Genomic DNA, 23,563 nt, shown 5'->3' on the forward strand with positions numbered 1-23,563 from the left:
GAGTGCAGTGGGCAAAGTGAATTAACTTCAAACAGGATGTGTGACAAACAAGGAACGTCCAGTGTTTTCTTTAGCTGTCTTTGATGTTCAGTGGCATTAGTGACGAATATGAAACCCAGGAGCTACTGTTGATCCAATCAGGGGAATCAGAGCAGAGGTAATGATATTACACACACATACACCCACACACACACACACACACTTCAAAATCCTACTTTTGTCCCCTACTTTCACAGTTTCAGTTGGATTTACTCAGTAATGTCTTTCTAACGGTCTCCACTGACTTTTAAGCTGTTGTAATCCTGTTGAACGTGTTGATTGTAGGTTGCCTTCCTACAGTGTTAATAGTGTTAATAGTGTTAATAGTGTTAATAGTAATAAACTTTACAAGCAGCACAAGTAGACTTTATGGATCTTGTAGTAGATAATGTTTTTCAAGCGAAACTTACAAATTTAATGATTTGAGGTTCTCAAATTTTCATCATCTTCTTATTTTTTATGGCCCAAATAACCAATTTAAAAATGAATCAATATTTAAATAACTGATAGTAAGTTTCAGCCTAGGATGTCAATAAGTCTCTGAGAATCATCTCGATGAAAAGGAGATTTGATCCAGGAATTTACATTGCATTTTTGTTGGATTAACATGATTTTGGATAACCAAACATTTCTTGTAAAAGCCCCCTTCATTGTGTTTCCCGAATTCTGAAACCAAACCTACGCCCTTGATAAGAATATTATTTTCATGTACCTAGAGCATTATCAGTCTATTGTATGACATCCTTGTTATTTCAACACTCTGATTAAGCACTTGATTATTGCCCACTCATGGAAAATAAAAACAACTGGGTGGAGAGAACGCTGGCTAGCTAGCATGATTTTTTCCAAAAATACCACAGATATTTAGACGATAAGCATTTTCCAACCTTCTCGTGAGCACCCAAACAGCCCGAAACCACATGAGTGAAAGGGACGACAGGCTGCTGACAAACATCGCTGTCTTGGTAGGAAACCAGTACCTGAACAAGCAGGCAGCGGTTTTACTGCTCATCACATGTTGCCAGCTTTAGCTTTTCTCATTTAGTGGGCGATATTTACAAAGAAGTTTCCATGTGACATATCAACTGACAGGTCTCAGAGTTAAGACAAATTCTGAAATGTAAGACCCCCTCATGCTGGTCTGTAGTCTTGTTTCTATAACATTTACAATCGCATTTTTGAAACAGCTGAAGATAGAAGAGAATATCTCATTTGCTGCCCCAAAGGGAGATTAGCTTGCACATTAAGAGTTTTAGCAGTGCATAAGAAACCGACAGGAGGCAAACTGTTTGAAGATATGTAAAACTCGGGGAGCTGTGGGCAACTGTAAGCCCTCTGGTGAATTCACAGCCGGTCCCCGGGGCCAATGCAGCAAATCACAGATTGACCTCAATCAGCCCCCAGGCTGCAGATAAGAATGTTACACTGCACTCACACTGTGTTTCACAATTTTAAGGAAAAGGCACAGCCAAACCTTTACACCAATTATTTGAAAAATAAGGCCAGAAAAAGCATGGCAAGCAGCTGCTGCTAAACAATATTCATGCCCAAAGTAAACAGATTAACATTAACTAACAATTTTACCAGTTTTGTCTTTGTTTTCATTCAGGTTGTTGTTTTCATAAATTGCCAGCTGCCTAACGCATCACAAAAGCCTCTGCTTTGTTGTGATTTAAGATCACAAACATGCAAACCACACCACTCACACTCCTAAATTAAATATAAGTGGTCTTGACTTAAGAAAATGCTTTTTCTTTGCCTAAAAAGACAACAGACATATTTCAGAAAATATTTTCCTCCAGCATCAAACCATAGTTGACACGCTTGTAAAAACTGTATCTGCTGCCGGACCCGACATTAATAAAAATATATTTTGTAAAACAACATAAAGAGACATAACTACTCTGACCCAATAAAAACAGCCCACAGTGTCCAAGGTAAACATCTTGATAATGAATTGTTACAATCTTGGAGCCATGTACTGTATCTCACTGGGCCAACTGCACTGAGAAGCTTGAGAGAACATTGTAGTTTAAACATTTCAAGTGTCATGGCCGCCTGACGGTTCAGTACAAAGGCTCTGTCACTGAGCATTCAGGTCCATTATCTCCTTTTCATCACTGACAACTTTAACACAGCTGTGAGTGTTCTTGAGCTTCCACATTTATGAGAACCAAATGTCCTCAAGGACAGAAACCAAACTCAAGCTATGGACGTTTTAAAAGTCCTTGCATGATAAAAACAAGCTGTTCGATTAGAATTAGAGGTACATTTAAGTTTAATAAAATGAAATGATCAGGAAATGAGTGCTTTTCAATGACGGCCTAAAAATTATAGCTATGAACACTGTATGAAGGCAACCTACAATCAACATGTTCAACAGGATTACAACAGCTTGAAAGTCCGTGGAGACCGTTAGAGAGACATTAGTGAGTAAATCCAACTGAAACTGTAAAAGTGGGGAGAAAAGTAGAATTTTGAAGTGAAGTGTGTGTGTGTGTGTGTGTGTGTGTGTGTGTGTGTGTGTGTGTGTGTGTGTGTGTGTGTGTGTGTGTGTGTGTGTGTGTGTGTGTGTGTGTGTGTGTGTGTGTGTGTGTCTGAGTCTGTGATCAACCAATTTATTTATAATAACAACTTGGGTTGCCCTGTAAACACACACACACACCAGTCTTTATTTCTGACAAAATAACTGTTTGTGTCACCAAAATGAACCAGGACTGAAATCTTTGGGACAAATGACTGAGCTGCTTAGTCACTGCCTAAACACCTGCAAGGTATCAGTACTAAGAAACAGAGGCAGTGACGACAGAATTTTCCACTCAACAGACCCTGCTGGAGCCAGCTGTCTGTTTTATCTGTAATAAAAAAAGATGCGCGTTCTGAAAGCCCGTCCACCATCCAAACACACCCTGTACAGTCATTATGAGCTTGGATCATGAAGAGTTGAGCGAGTCAACAGAAAGTTAATTCCCCGTGCATGAAGCCAATGCAAGGTAAGCAGTTACATCTATTTGTTTCTTCAAATTCAAAACTGCATTTGAATTTTCAACAGGAAGTCGGTCACTTGTGTTTGGATTTGTCTGAGTGCCAAGAGAATCGGTGTCTTAACCCTGACTATTTTAAAGAGAGAATACATCAAAACTAGTGGACTTGAAGCTCAAAAGAAGGCCTGGTGGTGGACCTCCCCCCCATCACCTCTACCTCCTGAACACAATTTAAAGGAGACGGTTGAACATTAGTCTTCACTTCACTTTTTCTTGTTTATTTTAAAAGAAGAGAATAAAGATTACAATTATTTTTAAATGGATGCCACCCGACTACAAAAACGGTGTCAGTCCAAGGATAGTCTGCATCCACGACGTTCCACTTCCGGGATTGCTCTGGTGCCGCCAGAAATTCTGCCGGTTCTTCCTCATTTTAGGCAAATGTCCGTTACCTTCCGCTTTCTTTGTGTTGGAATTCTATACCCTAGTGGATGTCGGAGGACTATGGTTAACTGCTCCTCAGATCCCTGCAGGGTAAATCCAGACAACTAGCTAGACTATCTGTCCAATCTGAGTTTTCTGTTACACAACTAAAACAACTTTAGAACGTACGAGTTCCACTAAAACAAGTTCCTTGGCTATTTTGCAGCGGCACCGTGGCTCTGTCTGGTGCTTAACTCCGCCCGAGACGATTGTGATTGGTTTAAACAAATGCCAATAAACCAAAATCATTTCCAGTGAAAAGTTTTGTTCTAATGCTTAACACAGGCACCTCTCTATTCAGTAGCTGACAAAAGATTTTAATAATACTTCAAATGAAAACCATATTTTTATCCCATTTTGAACAAAAAAAAAAACTATTACAGATATGCTTTTCATGATAACAATGGTAATCTTCCTCAGGTGCTGAATAGACCATCTTGACAGCCAATTACTTCACTTCAATTACTTTACTTTAACTTCTGACTGTGACAAAGACAAATGCATAGAGGTGCAAAGTTTCACAGCTGCCCTCTGAGCTATAACAGACAATTATAGGAGCAAGCTGCCAAACTAAGAATACTCCACCCACTGAGACTGACCCCGTCAATCAGCAAGAAGAAGAACAAGGCTGAGCACTGCACCACAAAGGAGTGCATGAGTTTTTGTTGTGTTCTTGTGCTTCTGGCAAATCCAGCTGTACTTTCACAGGCCCCTCTCCTCCTCACAGTTCATCATCTGCTGGTATCAGAGGCCATCCTCACAGAAACGTTTTTTGGGTGCAAACCGACATTTTGCATAGTTTTGGTTGATCGGCCAAACAAATCGTATGAACGCACTGCCTGAAGACACTCTTATTTGGAACCTGGTCCCAGGGTGAAAAAATTCGAAAACAGCGCCCCATCATACGTATTGATGATGTCATCGCCACAACCCTCGACCTCTAGCCTTCGACCTCTTATCCTGCGACGATGTCTTCTAACAACATCAATGGAGGACTAGATGATTGTGTTCCTGCTGGAGAAGACATTGTGCCTATTAGGGTTATTAGAGCAAATTATTATGCTCCTTACTGTGTTTCGGTTTCTTCTTCCACTGTCTGTTTGTATACAGCGCACAAGCTTATGCGCATACTCCACCTCTTCTTCGCCACCACCTACAGGCCTGGAATATGAACTAGCGTGTCGAGTCATTTACAAATGGATCCGTTTGGATGTAAATATTCTTGAACCAATCCCAGGGAAGACCGGGGGGAAAAAATATGGTTTTGGTACGTGTGGATGTGGTCTGAGGATACAAGCTAATGCTGTTATCAGTCTCTGCCTTGCACAAGCAAATGCAAAGATATACAAGCCAGGGAGAATGAGGCAAACACGTCTGGAAAAAGAAGCGACTACAGTAAAACAGAACAGAGCTAAAATGATAAGTAAAACAACAGAAAATGTCAGTCAGCCAAAAAATTTCAACCAAAAATTTAAAAAATCTCTGGCGTGAAAGTATCACTTTGTTTTATATGACTGTAAATATTTTTGGACTGTTGGTCGAATTTAACAAGTAACTTTTTAAAGACATCACTTTGAACAGATTTCAGTATGAAAAAGAAATCGTGCTGAAATAGATCAATAGATAAGTTGAGTTAATTGACTGCTATTTTATTGATATAAAGCAGGGAAAATCTAAATATACTCAACTTTTCATACAATATCTGGCGTTTTTGCTAGAAAATTGACAAACAAAAAACTGATTGTCAAATTGTTGCCAAAACGCTGAATTTTCTATTGAGTGACTAATCAATTCATTGCTTCTACTACATACACAACAATAACAACAAGTAATACACAAGAACATGACACACAAACAAACACACACACACCCACAGCACTTTGTTTAACCAGTAATGTCATTAACAGTGGATGACATTTAGCAGTGAGGAGGCGTGTGCTGTGTCAGGACACTCCGCAAGGAGACACAGTGGCGGCAGTGTCACACACAATGGGCCAGTGTGTGTGACAGAGTTTGTGTGTGTGTATTTGCATTTAATCGACATGCGTGCCGTACAAACCCCCTATGTCATGAGAAAGAGTTTGAACCCAGTCCTGTGTTTGCCTGCGTGCCTGCTTGAGAAACTGTGGCCTCAGCAGACGGACATTAAAACTATGTCCCTCCACTGTGCCCCCTCCCATCACGATCCCGACCCCAGAGTCCCTAAGACCCTGTGCTACAGGCCAACACATGTCTCCAGGTCCCACTAGTTCATTTAATCAATTACTAATACCAAGGGTGTGCAAAGCTGATTCAAATAGCACCACCGAAATAATTCAGCCAGATAGTAGCAGAAGATACAACTGTTGTACAAGTGACACGCACCATCCTCATTCACTGCTCAGATACAAGCAATTCACTTCCGGAAACCTTGTATCCCTCCAAAAGTTTCAGGGTCATGGAGCATATAAGACTATTCACCAATTAGTTAACTAGAGTTTTAAGAATTGGAAATTCATTACAGGCTTTCTTAAAGGCCCCGGTGTGAAATGAATCATTGATTTTTGTGCGACTGAGCAAAGCTTCCCTTTCAATCAGTCAATTTTTTTTACACGACTTTTGGAAGAGTACAGGGGAATTTTTTTATTAAGACATTGGCAATGAAAGAGCTCAATCCAATTCCATGTTTAAAATGAGCAATCCAGCCAGCCTATTGAAATTAAATGACTTCTTCTCATTTCATGGTTTAGCTGAACTATAAAGGCTTTTGCAAAATGACAGCCTGTTCCAATTTCATAATTGAGCTTTACCAAAGTGTTAAGGTCATCAGAGACAAAACCATAACATCAGACTGTGAGTTCATTTTCAGCACGCCGTGTCTGTCACTGAAGAAAATGATGGCCTCAGCTGACATATTAGACTCGAAGAGAAATCCTTGCATGAGCCCACTCTTTGCATACCAGAAAAGCCTCAACAATGTGTGGCATTTATCACATGCTAATAGGTGCTTAAAGCATGTAGCATGCAGGAAAACCTTAATGTTCAATGTGTTATATTCAGGCTAATCAGGACACGGCCATTTTTCAAGCTAGTGATCTTTACCATGAAACAGATCTTTATGAATATTTGTTATGTGCTGCCATAGATATGTATCTAAAATAACAAATATGGCTTTTAATTTAAATGATCGTTCTAATTTACTACACCCTGGGTTGACCTGGTGGTTTGTGTAAAACTTGAATGATTATTTCACTGCAGACCCAAATGTCAGAACTGCAGTTTAACCCAAAGGTCCTCATTATCATACAGTAGCAATTCATTTGGGCTCTGAGTCAGTGTTGAGGAAACACTACACAAAAGGCTCATGACTGAGCACATGGCCATTAAAACATGAGGCAGTTGGTTTTGACTACTGCACTGAGATTTGACATCTGACCTTTCTGACAACCGTAAAGCCATTAGCCGAAACATAACCCCTGGCCATGTCGGACTGAAGTCACTGAAGTCAAACTGACTGAACGCAGGTCTGTGTTTGGAGACACGCACAGCATTACACCTGAAACACAGTGGTATACACACACTGCACTGAGCTTGAAGTACAGCTGCAGTTCCCCTTAGTCAAGTAGACGCAGTTCCTTTTATTCTTTTCAAGGCTGTGTATCATTTGTTTCATCTCATCTTTTGAATTATGTGCTCAGATTCCAGTACTATAGATTTCTGTGTCCTCTTACATCTGTAAAATCAAAAGATGCATACTGTCTTCATACTATATAGACTAATAATGTATTCTATATAGTAATCTTTAAATTAGGCTTTGGGTTGCTTAAACTACTCACCTACATTTTTCTAGTTTTTCTTCAATTCTGTAATGGAAGAACAGGAGGTTTCATAAAAAAGGCAAAATCCATTATTTTTGCATCCATCTCCGTCAACATTTAGTTTTAAACAGGGTGTGCATTTAGTTGGAATGCGATTACTTTTTTTAATTATTATTTCTTATTAGCTTTTTTATCCCTTTATGTTCTGAATCTGTTTCGGTTCCCTCAGCAGCAATAGCAGCAGTTTCCATTTTATTGTCAGAGGAGTAGAGTGTCAGAGGAGTAGAAAGAAAAAGCAGATTAGCAGCTGTTACATGTAAACAGATAAACAGAAAAAACAGGCCAGGCTTTAGTGAGCTATGGAGCTCCAGACACACACACACACACACACACACACACACACACACACACACACACACACACACACACACACAGTCAAGGAACCTTTGGTGAAATCTATCAGACAAGTACCCTATGAATTATAACACATTCCATAAAAACAGGTCTGTTAAGCATTTTTCTATACCACTGGTGATACAATACCAATATTAAAAAGACCAATTTCAATATACCTAAGATATTAAACAAACATTTAGGCTAAACACTTGTCTTCTTGCCAAGAGTTTATACTACACTCATGTCTGTCCAATAAAATATGAAGCAACAGCCAGCAGCTGTTAGCTTAGCTTATCAAAAAGACTGGAAAAGGGGGGAAATATGGTGGCACTGGGAGCTTAACGCACTGCAAATTAAGAAAACAGCGCAAATAGGCACAACAAAAGCAAATTAAAAAACATGTTTACCAATGTGACCAAAATTGATGCCACGTGCAGCATTTACAAAAAGTGCTGCAAGTAGAGAAGCCCACAACACAACAGAAACTGTTTCCATGGGATGCTAAAATGTGGGACTATAGTCACAGAACGCTGCGAAGTTACAAGGTCATCAAATAAACACTTACACACATTTATGCTCTGATGGTGCAGCATGGGGGGTAACTCAGGGTCTTGCCAATGGACACTTTGACGTGGGATTGCGGGAAGGACGCTGGTTCGATCCCTGGACTGCAAGGCCAGGGACTGATTCGCCAACCTTCCAATTGGCAGTCGACCACTCTAGCACTGAGTCGCAGACACCACGTACCACAGATATCTGCGATCATTTCTAAATCTTGCCAGCGGACAAGGTTAAAATAAGTGAAAAAACTGGTGACATTTAGAACTTGATGGTTTCTTCTGGACATTCAAACAACGTAAGCTCAAGGAGCTCAAGGTCTACAAAACAGCTTGTTCTGAAGCTTCTGATTGAATGATATGGTCTTCAAGAACTACACTAGCACAATGCCTAATAAAATCAAAGAATAAGTAAACAAGACTACTGGTATTTTTTAAAGTTGACAATACTATAAAAAAAAAACACTGTGTTCTTATATTCTGCTTTTTTTCAATATATTATAAAGTTTAAATACCCAGCTTTAAATATTAGGATCATTCAAATTGTCTTGTTAATAAACCTAGCAGATAATCTGTTTTCAGATTTATTAACAGGATGTTGTTGAAATAAAAATAATCTTTTAATACAACGTATGTAGAAAAATAGATGCAAACATACACCTTTGTTATTTACTTTCCATGGGACTGCTCTAATCAGTGTCCCATAAGACAACTTCTCTCATGTTAGAAAGCAAGATTTTGTTGCAGCAGTGGCCAACTTTTCCATGTCTCCAGCCAGTAATCCAGCACCTCCAGTCTTTACTCCTCCATCCCTCTGTCCCCCTGTGTCCTCTAAGAGGACGTTTATATATTGTCTGGATTACTTGTCCTAGTTGGCTCTGGGCGTGCTGCCTGGGAGAGATTTTTTTTCCTCCGATGAAGCCTTGATTTAAAACACTCAGGTCAAATGGATTCTGGGTCATTGTCTCCCCTGTCGTAATTAAGCAGGGCAGAGGTCGACAGCAGACTGCATGTCGACAAAGGCAAGGTGTTGCAGTGTCCACAGGATGCAACGACTGGCCAGCTGCATTTAAAACAGGTGGCTTTAGTTTTTGTGCCAAAAAATTATTTAATATTCAACAGTGAATCCACACGAATAAGCTTAACTCAGCTCAGAAGCAACCCAAACTACATTAGCTTATGTCCACATAAGCGGTTTATTTGATACTTGTAAATACTGAGACACCAATCTTGTAGTGAATTTAAATTTCTGTGCCAGGATTGATCCTGCAGGGCCTACTGACAATCACGTAAGTAATCAGTAATCACTGCTACACAACCCTGCTGGCCCTAAAGTCGTGCAAAATCCAGATTATAATTCCTGTTAACCTAATTCATGGTTGTATTTTTGCTTCCTGACACAGCCAGGTCAACAGCGCACTAGGGCCAACAGTCCCACCATTGTACCATCTTCAATCCGGTATTGAGCAAAGCTGGACCAAAACCAGAAACCAGAACTCCCCTCAAATCACCTAAAAGTAAAGGTGTAAGACGTGGGGGTCACTAACAGACCAATCTGTGGGGAGGGTGCTGAGAAAGCCAGATTTCTCGATTATTTTTTTTAACTGCGGGAACAGAGTCATACAAAAATACTGTGTAATGTTCTCACATTTTATTGCAGTATACTAACACCAAGTAGCAGCAGTTTGTCTTTTGTGTTCTACCATTATGCTTATTCGGCCAATTCCTATAATACTACTTAATTATTTAAAGATCTGCTATGACACTAGAATAAACTAAATCTTTTACTTGTTTGAAGTCATTGCATTTTTCCACTTTGGTTGCTGCAGCATGTTTCTATAAAAAAGGAAATCCAATACTGCACCTAAACAACATCTTAACTCAACAGCAGCTGAATCATAGGGCTTTCACACCTATCTATAGTTGGTTTACTTTGGTTCAAATCAGTTCATGAGTTTGTAAACTTGGAGCAATCTGGTTTCGTTTCACACCAGCTGTGAAGCTGGTTTGACCACGGAAATGTGAGTCATGGACGGCTAGCTTGACTGCTGTCTATTTCTGTAAAAGAAGAGCTGCTACAGTCTGCTGCTCTGCCGCATCTGGAATGTTTCCACGCTGCTACCGGACCTGGAGCTCTCTGTGTCCCGCTGGAGCTCCGATCAGATCAGGTCGAGGTCGGCAGCGAAGCTTTCTAGCAATCTTTCCACGCTGGCCGATCCCCACTAATGACGGTCCGTCTGCGGCTGCAGGACCTGGAGCTCACCACCAGTCATCAGTTTGACTGTTTAAAAGTGTTTAGATAATTAAAAGGTATTTAATCAGAAGAGAGATGGCTGCTAGTTAGCTAAAGCTAGCTTCGGTGCTCAACTAAGGCAGTGCATCTATGCCGGTGACAATTGTGTAATGATTCAGATCGACTCCCAAGACAAGACCGTGCTCACCTGAATGGCCAATAGGAACATCGCCCCGCCCATTTTATTACTTTCTCAGCAAGAAAAAACTCCTGAGACGAGAGCAAGAAATTGCATCAAGAGCAAATGTTTTGAGAGTAAACACTTTTTTTAAGAAAAATTGTTATTCACACTGATAGCAAAAAATGTATGTTGTATATATTTAAGAGTTTAAAAAGGTATTTTGAGAGAGATTTATTTTCCTCAGAAATCATTTTAAAAATGTCATCTCTCATAAAATGCTTTTTGCGCTCAGTGTGATGACATTTTCTATCAAACTTTTTTTTCTCTCGGATCATTTATTTTTTCGCATTTAATAACCAAATCTAGCTCCATGCACCTAAATAGCCACACATTAAAAACACAACCAATCACATGACATGTTAGCAAAGTGCAGCAACTGACTGTACACACGTTCGACAATCAAGACAATCAAGGCACAATGTGGCACATTTCTTTAACAAAAGGGTGAAGATTTGCATGTTTTTTGAAGTATATATTAGATCATGAATAATCATTAGTTAACTGGTCATTTTGGCACTCGATCTTCTATTTGTAGCAGAGACACAAATCTATATGTCAACTGACCCATACATAAACATTTTCCATCCCTGCAGGAGCCCGCCAAAGTGTCAGCAGCAGGTCTGAGGGAGGCTGAAGCCTCAGATTAGCCAGCAGACAGTGTGTAAACTGAAGGAATTAGAGCACTCCGTCTGTAAACTGTGTAAGCTTGTTGTTTATCTTTGCCAGTGTAGACTGAGGTTTGTTGTAAAAAGCCTTTGACCCTTGTGTTGTCTTCCCATTGACCATTCAACTTTTGCTTTATCTTTTCTTGACACTTTTGTCGCTTTTCTGACATTTTTGTCACTTTTTCCAATGTTTTTCTCCATTTTTTTTCCTGCGCTTTGACGTTTTTACACTACATTTTTTAAGCTTTGTCCGACATTTTTCTCCGCTTTTTTAGCGTTCTTTTATCTTTTTTTTCAATGCTATAAAATAATTTGACTTAAATCAAGTGTAATGAAAGTAGCGTACTGATCCTCTATTTTACTTGTTTTGAGCTTGTAGGGAATCGTCCTCGTTATTTTTTTATTTTTGACAATTTTGTTGAAATAATCGTATATTTCTGATATAGAAACCTTTTGAAAAGGGGTCAAATTTGACCCGAGAACAACAGGAGGGTTAAAATCAACTTAAATTTTAAGTAGTGCTTGTATTTTATCATGCAATGTATCAACTGGAGACACACCTCAAACAGGACATGGGGTCACAATCAGTTCAATAAACTCATTGGATTAAACCTCATGGCAACAGATGTACTTTGTATGCAGGGCGCTGTAGCGATACTCCCCCAGCAATCTTCTGCCAAAGCAGCAACAATTCCAGGCAAAGCACACACAACGCAAAACTTTCCTTGCATGATAGCTTGATGGAAAACCTGCAAGTCAATAAAAATAAAAATAAATGATTCCCAATGGAGTCTGCAATCCTATATATCAGGGGTCTTCAACGTTTTCCAGGCCAAGGACCCCCAAACTGATGGCGAGATGGAGCGGGGACCCCTTAATTATATATATTGTATAAAATTATGTTATATAAAACTGGTCCTATAGTGCCATGTGTAAATGTACCTTGTTATTGTGCATTCAATACTAAGATACTCAAATAATACACAGGTTCATATATTCATGTTTTTATTTTAAACATGTGCGAGGCACAGTGAGAAGGGTATATTCTTAATATATGTAAGTAATGTCTATTACATATGGAGTAATGTAACGAAAGTAATTTCGCCCTGGGATTATTAAAGTATTTCTGATTCTGATTCTGATTCCTCGTTGATGGGACAGGTGTTGTGGCTGAAACGGTGCCCAGCTTGAAAGAGCTCCTATTTGTTGCTGAATGTGTGCATTGATGACTGAAAGACATCTTCTGCCTCCATTTATCTGTTTACTACAGTGTGTTGAATTCATTTTAATGTGTATTTAAAGACATTTCAATTAGTGGAAAAAATTGCAGGGGGGGGGGGATATAAAAAAAAAGTCTAATCAACCAAAACTTTCGCGGCCCCCATGCAGTACCTCCGCGGACCCCCTAGGGGTCGCGGACCCGCTGTTGAAGACCCCTGCTCTATATCATAGCAGTGTTTCCTCTATGTTGATTTTGTAGTAGCGGCCCGCCATGGACTAATTTCTGCCGCCACAGTGTCAGAAATAGAGCAGACGCACAATGTAGTTGCACTTCCCTTTTAAATTATCCTGCCGACATAATGCACCCCCCGTTTGCTCCTGCTCACATTGCAATTTCACAAAAGAACTATTCAGAAGTTATTGGGCCCGTCCAGTTTAACTCCACATGCTGTTGTGTTGATGTAGTTTATAGCCAAAACATTTGCTTTCGGCCGCCCGGATAGCTTAGTTGGTAGAGCGGGCGCCCAAATATAGAGGTTTACTCTACGACGCAGCGGACGTGGGTTCGACCTGTGGCCCTTTGCTGCATGTCATTCCCTCGCTCTCTCCCTTTTCACTTCTTCCGTTGTCCTGTTAAATAAAGGCCTAAATTGGACAAAAAATTGTATAATAGTAAAACGTTTTTTCTTCTGAGTCGACTATTTAACAAAGAGCTCCACCAAAAACGTCACTGTGATGGGTCCATTCTAATTGGGCAACGTTCAACTTGTCAGTTCTGTCAGCTCATCGTCCTGATATAAAACATCTGGAAACATTCCAACAGTAAGTGAGTCAGTGTAATATAAATTGGAAATAGTCTTAGATGTAGTCATTTAGGTTTTGATTTCCCGGTGACGAATTTCTTGTAAAATTCATTTTGTAGACCTGCTGTAGATGTTAAGTGGCCTATAGTTCCTCAAAAAATAAAGTTCAATCCCAACTGAAAATATGCCACAGGATAGGAACACTGCCTAGAAGACTAAGGAAAACAGGAAGTATACACATTTGAGAAGCTGGAACCAGATAACGGTTGGTGTTTAACAATTAATCAATTATCAAAATACTTGCAGATTTCTGCAAATCCATACATTGGTCACATCCCTGTTTGCTTGCTTGTGGTCTTCTTTTTCATCTTCTTTGCAGGTGCATTGCTGCACTTCTTTGGTCATAAAACAATGCTTCATGGCGCTATTAGTGGTCAAACACTTCACAGGGCATCTTTAAAGTATAAATGTCAGCGGTTTTCTACCGAAACTCTAATCTAAATGAGTGATATGGTGTGAAAAAATGCCTGATGATCTTTCTAATGTTCTCAGTGTCTCTGGGTCTCATCCAACCACAGCTGCAAAATCTCCTCTCCTCTCGTGTCTACTAGTAGCTTGTAGTTCTTCCGTCCTCCAGTCAAGAACTACAAGCAACTTCAGCGCTGGTAGCTGGGGCGCAATGTCACACTTCCCTGTTCTTTTCTCTTGTATTGCAAACAAGCTACGTTTCCATCAGAGAGAGTATGACTTAACAAGTACCTTAATCTAGTCTTCGTCCGTGAGACAAAAATTAAGAAGATGTATGTTTAACTTTCTTGACATTTTGGGAGTTTTTTCGTGTTGAGCTAAGAGAGCTCCAAGAGCCCGAGAACTGGCTTTCACAATCAATAACATTCATCATCATTGTCATTTATTTCTTAAGTAGACTACATATACCAACAGAACTGATTGGACATCCACATAAAAAATGCGAGGAATTTTTACATTGGCAACTTCCTTACCTTATCTCACCAGCCACATACCATCTCTTGTACGCACATTGCATAATCTATGCAACACAGACCTTTAGACATGACAGACGTTTTCCATATACAGCAGAAGACGTTCGTGTGAACTGAACTATATAATTGAGAAACCATTTGTAGATAATTTAGCAAGAAATGTTGCAGGTTTACTGTGTGTTAGCAGCTTAAGTCTTCTCATCTAGACTTGGTCATCTGTATTCCTGTCTTACAGTCCATTAGACTAACTTTGAAGGGACATAATTTACCAGCAGCTCAACAGCAGGCACTTTGCAGTAAAGATTCATGGCCTGCCATGTCCAAAACATATTGTATTCCTCTAATTCTCCTTTTTTGTTATGCAAGTCTGTAGTCTCCATTTGCTTACTATGTTTGTTATAGTATGATGGCTCCTTTCATTCCTTGAGATGTTTTTTTTCACCTGCCCACCATGAGCCTATTGCTTTCTGTTACATAAACAGAACAATGTCCATGTCTGAAGTGGCAGCGGGAAGGCTAGGCTTTCAAAAAGAGATCCAGACCCTCCAGTCAGGGTTCCCAATCCGACAAGACCCAACACTGATCCCTGATCTTTCTGCAAGTCAATTTTTTGACTGGAAAAATATCTCAACTGGTTGTTTACTGTAATTTCCTTGCATGGGTGGTTTCACAAAGGGCCTCACCCCCAGTGCCTGTCTGCACTACAGCAGCAGCCCACGTTTAGGGCCTGCTGTCCTGTCCCAGTCCTGGGGGGGGTTATTCGTCCATCTGCTTCACACTGACATGAGCAAGTCATGTTTATTTTAGACCAAAATGTCTGTTTATTTATAAAAGGGTTTGACCACAGCACGCCCTGGCCTCCAGGTTCTAGCTACCCCCCTGCAAAAGTCATTCGGTTCACTCCATGTCACGCAAATTCCTCTGTTTTTATATTTTTTTTCTGAATTGTTCTTCCTACTCCTTTCCCCACTTCAGTCTTCTCCCTCATTCTGTCTGGAGATCTGTCCCACTGTTGAGTAATTTCACTACCTACTGATGGTTTGAATCCACGGCTAAGACCTCGCCAGAGTAAACAAGGCTTAGACTCAGCCAGCCTGCAGCAAGTGTCAGTTCTAATCCACCACTAAACCAAGATGGATGCGCAGTGAGCCTGCACTGTCACAGTAACAGCGTATGGAGTATGTGCTAGCATATATGCTGATTCATCATTTTACTACACTACAGTACAAAGATGTGTCTGTATTTGTTCATCTCAAAAGCCAAGGCAGACAAAACATATGAGAGTACACTTCATCTCCACAATCTGTTCTTCCTGCCAGCGTTATTATAAAAAAGAAGGTCAAAGAAAAAAGTGGCAATAACTCAAAAAATACATTCAGTATATAACTTATATTGAATCAAAAACCTTTTTCAGGTTCATGAAATTCTTATCTAATGCAGTTATAACTTTCACACTGCTAGTTATTTTGAATCTGGGACAGTTGAGCTTAATATATGAACACTTTTTTTTTACAATCTACTAAGAAACTAAGACTAAGAAACTTTACACCTGAACATGGTCAGAGATCATTTCCAGTAAATTGTAGTATGGTCACCGTACTCCCAGTGGAAAAATCCTGTGCATATATTGTTATAACATGTTTAGGTATAGCACTGTTGGCACCGAATAACATACAGGCTCATCTCAATGCCACACAATATTGTCTTCCAAATAGGGTAGTGAAAGTATTTTTTTTTCTCTTTTTAGTTCCGCGCTCTCTTCAGTCATTCTCACATTGCTCCATTAACCCACACACTATTGTCAATTTTCCAAGAATATTTCAACGGTAACACAGATTGACACAACAGTAAATAAGTGGAAAGGTAGACTAGCAGGATTAGAGAGAGGTAGGACAATCAGATCATCATATTCAGGTGTGACGCCTAGAGCTGTCAATCTTCCTCTCTAATGCCAATTACATTTCATTCGTTATTACGTCTAAAATTCAAATTATATCAGAATATTTAATGATCCAATTCAGCCTATCATTATTTACTATACTACTCGGTCTTATGCATTGACAATGCCACTATCAAGATGTGGTCGTTGTTATACCTCCTGTCCACCAGAGGGATTACCAACATTAGCCTTAAAGGGGCCCATATCTGCGTTTCCTAGAAATGGTCCATGGTAAGACTCGCCCTACTCGCCTCTGATTGGCTAGTACCAGTTGCCTCCGTTGGTTTGATTGGGTAGGTTTAGCAAACTGTTCCTTGCAGATTGTCATGGTGATGAAAATACTAACGAAACGCACTTTAAAGGGCAGCTAACATTAACATTAACTTTCTCCATAAGGTTCCCATAACTCGTGACACAGGCAGGAAGCAAGAATAAGTTCATTAATGATACCATAAGCATTTTTTATTTCATGTTTCAAACAATGTTCCTCCTCCTTCTTTTGAGTCCCAGCCGCAGCCTGTCACTCCCTTACTACTGCTGTGTTTGTACCGTCGCTCCGTGCCTTAAGACCTCACTATGCCTTGTGTTGCTCACTCCCGCTAACTTTGTTCATCAGACATGACCTAACTAAAGCATTTGGTTTTCACATGCGTTTAGGCCAAGTTGAGAAGCTAACGTTAACCAATACATTTGTAAACAAAAAACAAAAAAACATTTGAATAGTTATTTTAGAAATCATTTAGGATTAACAACTTAATCCAAACAATTTAAATTTAGGATTCAATTTATATTCAAATCCCAGAATTTCTTCCCAAAGCCCAAGTAAAGACAGCATCATTTGAAGACACTTTCAACTTTTTTGTTTGTTTTTGGTGTGTTTTGTGTGTATTTAAAGCAAATTATTAAAACAACATACTGGTAAAACAAATTGTTTGTTGATGATTTTATATTCTATTAGGTGGTCAATTTAATGCTGCATCAATACACAGTCCCTTATTTTGAGGGGATAAATCTGCCAGATGTATTTCATGCAAGTTATGGCAGTAGTTCTTGATAAAATTGTAAATATGTTTCACAATTTTAAGAAACCCTTTCATCAGAACTACTACTAAAAAATACTTCTACATTTCTCTGAAGGATTTCAACATACTTTTTCCTGTTTACAAACAAACCGGACAGAAAGACAACTTCCTCAGTCCAGGTACAGTAATTAGATAGCTGGACCGAAAGCTAGCAGGGACGCTGACCCACAGCAGGAGAACACCGACCACGTCATTGTATCCGAGCCGGTCTCTGTTCCAGATCTCAGCTACTTGCAGCAACAGTTCAGACAGTTCAAACACCAGCATCATGTCTAGACACTAATACACTAAAAAACATTCATCTTTTTCCGAGGATTCCTAAAAGTAAGCTTTGAGACAAACTTGTGTTCACTCATCACTTTTTAAACAGATACAACTGTTCGCACTTTGAAGGAATCCTGCGCTTAAGAAATCTGAAAGAGCGCCAGTTCTCTCAAGTTTATAAAACCCTAATGGGAAAAACATCAGTGGTTAAGACAGCATGGTGTGTGTGAGCAGGAGTGTGTGTGTGTGTGTGTGTTAGAAAAATTATGATTAGGGGTGGGCGATATGGAAAAAAATCAAATAACACAATATTTTTGACCAATTACCTCGATATTGATACCACAACAATATTGTAGTGACTATTGCTTCTTTCATAAAATATTTATACAATGAGATTTTTGATGAATAATCATCAGTAATATGGTAATAATGACTAAGTGGGTAAAGGCAAATGACATAACAGTCTGGTAAGTCAGAAAATGACATCACCTTACTGTAATGGAGACTTTAAAACCAGAAAAAGACAACGCTTACCATATTACAATATATCACGATATCAATATAATATCCATAAATTGCCCAGCCCTAATTCTGATACGTACTTTTTCTCTGATTATTATTAAAACTGTTTGCATAAGAATACCACATTATAGTGATCACTCTCAACAAGACAACCATGGAGCCACCGTCTGTCCTTGTGAAAGGCACAGGGTGTTTCTGGGGGCAGAGCAGGCGGAGGAGAGTCCCAGACCCAATGAGATATACTGACAACATCGACTTTGTTATGACTATGTAGTAACATCCACTTTATATAACTAAGCAACTGTAGAGAGCTTCCAGTTAGGCATTTTCTGTACTATTCTGTAGTGTGGAAACTGTCTCCTTGTGTTCACATGTAAAAAAGAATTGAATTGAAATAACTTCAGTTGTCTCTGTCTATTCTTGATAATGTAATAATAATAATGTATTATAATGTAATGTGTGTGTGCGTCTGTTTTGCACATGCACACAGAAAGCTTAAAGAGAAGAAACTACATACAACAAGGACACAAACAAACCTCAAATTATTGACACACATATAAACACACACACACCCCTCAGCTGCAGCCTTGGTACTACCAGGCACAACCAAGCACCAGAGTATGCAGTCAATGTTAGGTTGTAGAGCGCAGACAGAGCAAACCAGACATTAAAAGGCCCCATCTCAAAAATTAATTAGAACAGCCTTCAAAAAGCACACAAGTGCGCACACAGTCACATAAAAACAACATACACACACACACACAAAATTTCAACAACACTTTCAATGCTGGCTGAATTTTGCCTTTGAAGTTCAACAGCTGTGTTCCTCTAATCTAAGGATGCATTTTCAAGAGAGCAGAATGAAGCATGAATCTTTATGGATAGTGAATATTTTAGAGGCTATAGACTGTATGAAGAACGGTTGGAAAGTTATGCTAAGAAATGATGTGTTGCTTTCTATACATAATGAAGACAATTTGAATAGGACACTCTCAATAATCCTAGAATTTCATGTACAGGTAACCATGTAACCAAACTAGACAAGAGAGGCTTGCTTGTGTGCTTTCCACAACAATGTGAGAGGAAAAAAACTTAACAATGCCCCCCCGGGTCAAACGCCTTCCTGAACACAGAGTGCAGGCCACAAAGTCTATGAGCTCACTTCCTGTCCACAACACTTCACTGACTCTGATTGGTGGGTCTGCTAAAGATCCGCACAGTCCACATTACATGTTTGGCTTTGGCACAGAAACATGCAATGAGCTACAAATACACCACTCGGTAAAAAAAAGGATTTAAAAACAATGTGAGTTACACAGGACACTGTAAGGATGAAAATACTGTAAAAGGCATGGGTTTTACTTTTGCTTTAACTGCACTGTGCGTCAGTATGCAGAAACAAAGATTTATAGGAGTGAACGTCTGGTTGCTCCAAAATACTATATCAACTTTAAATAAACTAAGAAAACAGCCTTGTTTTAGGCTATTTGACATTGGATTTTTTTTAGATAACGTAATGAGTTTTTCAAGGACTGTACAAGCCTCTGTGCCAGGTCACAGCAGAAAGTGGCATAGCAATATTGATTAACTCGCTCTGTCCTTCTTCGGCCTGATGGGAGGGATTAAAATGAGTAATGGGGGGGATGTTGGGGGTAGTTTTACATGGAGTGGATTTTGAGATTTGATGAGGGCAACAATCGTATTAGTTTCATTACGGATTAATCATTTGGTATAGCCTGCCTATACAATGAAAGAAAACTGTGTAAAATGCATATCACAATACTCCGGAAGCTCAAGATAACTTCTGTAAATGTATTGTTTCGCCCCACCAACAGCCCAAAACCCAGAGAAATCCAGTTAAACTTTATGCAGAAGCTTTAAAATTACCAAATGTGGATTTAAATGCCATGGTTGGAACTGGACAGTGACCAATTTCAAATGAAAAAAGCCACAAAAACAAATAGACATACACAAACACACAGCACTGATTAACTGGGATGACATGACGCGGAAGCTCTGCTCTACAAAACAATGCTTGTGGCTTTATCCTCTCAGTGAGTGGTCACACAATATCCCAGCATGCATCAGCAAGGGGTCCACCATTAAGTCCCCTGATCACTTAAGTATTTGAAAAGCCAAAAACACAATCTGAACAATACTAGTATAATTTGCATGCCCCCTGGTTTTCATTTGGTATCCCTTTTTCTCGCACTAGAAACAAATGGTGTTTACCACTGCTACACATTTTACAACTCACAACCAGGGACAGTGTTTCCCATGCCTTGATTTATTTGTGGTGGCCTGCCACAATATCAGCGTTGACTGCCACATATTGATTTTCTATTTTTAATATTTAAAATGGGTAAAATCTTGTTTTATTGTAGAGCTGCCTGAAGCACATTGATTGGCTTAGCCCCTTCTTGTTGCTCTCTCTGGTTTTGTGAGATTTGGACCTGCTTGACTGCCTCTGTCTTCACCATATAGCAACAGATTTCACAGGTTCACCTGGAATTCCTAGAGTTAGAGCGTCACCTTAGCTACTTAAAGATAAAGACAAGGTTAGTGCTCGTTACAGCAGACCTCTGCATAACGCTAATTAATTGAACTTTAACCATCAGCGGAGAGAAGCAGACTTAACTTTAAAAAAAATAAACTAAAATCACAAGATTGTCATTAGAAAAACATCCGAATGCTTAAAATGTCTAAATAAAATAAAAAGTTTTTTTGCAGGTCAAACCTCAACATCAAATCAACATCCAGGGAGACCCAACTCAACAGGTGACATATGTATTTACAAGAAAGTTGATTACAAAATGGTCAAGAGACAGGGTGGTGGAATCTAAGGGCCCCTAAGGAGCCTTGATAGCTGCCCTGAGATTTGCCTGTCTCAGTAGATTAGCAGACAGTGCCTGGTTAATAGCTGTAATCAGAACGCTGATCTAGTATAATCACTTTTCGATAGTAATCAAGCACACTGGTTTCAGGCACGGCTCAGATAAGAAGTCTTAAGCAGCAGGAAGTTAAGAACAGATTCACGATAGAACATTAAACTTCCTGCAAGGAGTGTCGAGGGGGGGGGGATTGTACTTTTTAAAACAAAAATTAGAGTAAACAACTTATACGGTGGTTGTGCGTCTGTGTTGACTTCGATGTCAGTCGCACACGGCGCCCAGCTCCACGCCGACTCGTATTAAGGAGTGAGTGAAGCCGGTGTCTTTCGCTGTGCCTCCTGGGCCGCTTCTGTTTCAATTTTTCATGAGCAACAGCCACATCACTGTGTTGGAATAATTAAACATCAGTTAGGGTACAAAACTACCGAGAATATATTATGGAGGCGGCTCATCAGTGGAGAGGACATACTGAAGGAGAGCAGCGGGGCTCCTCAGAGATCAGAGACGGCTCACTCAGACACTCCGAGGAATCTAATTTTGCCATTACACTATACACAGCCTAATGATTTATTGCCTGAAATACCAGAGGATCTGTTGGCTGTAATGTGCAGGAGTGCATTGCTAATGCGGGCATGGGTTTTGTAACAACATTGGCAAGAAATCACAGCCATATTTATTGTTGATGATGATTGTATCATTCTATCAATGATCAGGATGACAACGTGCAAAAGATGTTACCTTTTATTTAAAAAGTAACAGATGATTATTGTTGGCTACATAAGATGCTGATGCAGTAGCAGATTAATTAGTGTGCAGAATTTTAACCCAAACCTTTCAGGGTTGTCTTCTTATTCATGTTCTTCCTCTCTGAAGAAGTCAACTGCTTCCTTTCCAAAACAATCTTTGCTAGTTTTTTTTTCTTCTTCTGGGCATTCCTGCTACCTACCTACACATGGTAACGTAAACCTTTGCTACAGTGTTTACGTCTTTGCCCTGCTGCGCCATCTTCCAATGAGCACTGCTCTTACTGCTGCTGATCAATCCAGGGCAGCTTAGAGGTTTAGATGCCAACCATGAACAGCGATGTCTGTGGTTTGAGTCCAGCCAACCTTTATTGCATCCCTTTTTCAATTGTTTTTCCTGTCATCTTACCACATTATGTGTAAAGAGCATGAGAGATTTAAGATAGAGTGACTTGCTGATTTACCCGTCTTATTTGCAGTGTCAGAAAATTCACTTGTGAGCCTCACATGTCACAGCTGAAAGAAAACTATACAGTATATTATTGTGGATTGTATAGTACATTACAGCCCTGAGGTCTTGTGGATACGACATAAGGTTTATGTAATCAAACATTACAGTCCGGATGCATGTTTGCGATGCAGACCTTCGGGTCTTTTTCAGCTACTTGATACATACACGTTGTATGTAGAGTAAGCAAGTCTGCATGAAGGCAGATTGTAGGCCTCTCTCTCTCTCTCTCTCTCTCAGCCTATTTCTAACATGAGCTGAGAGCCAGTGCAGATGCTGAGAGAACAACACGAGAATGCTGTCAGGTTGTCTCCACACATCAAACATTTAAATGCACAACACAGCAGGCACTAACAAAGTGACGATGTTTTCGGTCTTCTGAGTGAACATGAAGCAGTGACAGCGATAGACAGAGCCTGATGGTTCAGTTTTGGTGTCCTCATGGTACAAAAGGATACCATAGGCCTATAGATGTATAATGTGGTGTAGGTCTAGTCTGCATTGTGGTGCTGATGCGATTGGTTGACAGAAAATAAAACAACCATTGTTACAAAAATCCGTTACAACATCATCGTCATCATCATCATCATCATCATGTGCCAAAATGCCAAACATATGCCGTTTTAACCCTGTGTGTGACAATGTGTTGCTTTACTCTCTCTTTTATATAAATGTAGCCTAAATGAAATATTTGATTTTTGGACAGTTAGTCGCATTTTCTGATATTTATAGCCTACTAAATAATTCAGAATTCCATTTTGAATTCCATTCAAAAGTTTAGACAGCGTTACCTTAGTTTACGTTAACATTTGCAGTCTGGGTGAGCTCTCCTCACTTCTGTAGTGATTCATAAGTGATACAAAAGTCAGTCTCTGGAGCCTTCAGCGGCTTCAAACTGTGTCCAAGTGGCCAAAGTATCGGTAGCGGTTGTAAGGAAAGCCATGTGTGTAACGCGACATTACAGCGGTGTAATGGCAACATCCCCAGCTCTGCTAATCTCAAGCCGCGTAGCTGAATTCACAGCAGCGGAAACGATGGATCTCGCCGTGTTAATTAGACGTTGTTGACGTTTAGTGACAACCGAAAGGCGGTAAAGTGAGCTAGCTAAAACTGCTCCAAGAAGAGCAGGAGTCGGACATGCCTCTCCTCATGCCTGCCGCTTCCTCCTCTACTGAGAAAACCCCCTTCTTCCCC

At 39.8% G+C, this 23,563-nt stretch overlaps 1 protein-coding gene across 2 annotated transcripts in view; it reads right to left on the minus strand.

Annotated features, from left to right (window-relative positions):
• Positions 1–23,563, minus strand: part of ppp1r16b (protein phosphatase 1, regulatory subunit 16B) — a 76,900-nt gene that overhangs the window by 53,034 nt on the left and 303 nt on the right. Inside the window, exon 1 of one of the 2 annotated variants that reach the window (XM_034869320.1) lies at positions 23,161–23,503. The exons of the other annotated variant lie outside the window; for it this stretch is intronic. The gene's annotated coding sequence lies outside the window, so the exon portion shown is untranslated. Of the gene's footprint in view, positions 1–23,160; positions 23,504–23,563 lie in introns of those variants that run through there. 2 annotated transcript variants of the gene reach the window in all.

Source organism: Etheostoma cragini, chromosome 4, assembly GCF_013103735.1.
Source record: "Etheostoma cragini isolate CJK2018 chromosome 4, CSU_Ecrag_1.0, whole genome shotgun sequence".
Lineage (NCBI taxonomy): Eukaryota > Metazoa > Chordata > Actinopteri > Perciformes > Percidae > Etheostoma > Etheostoma cragini.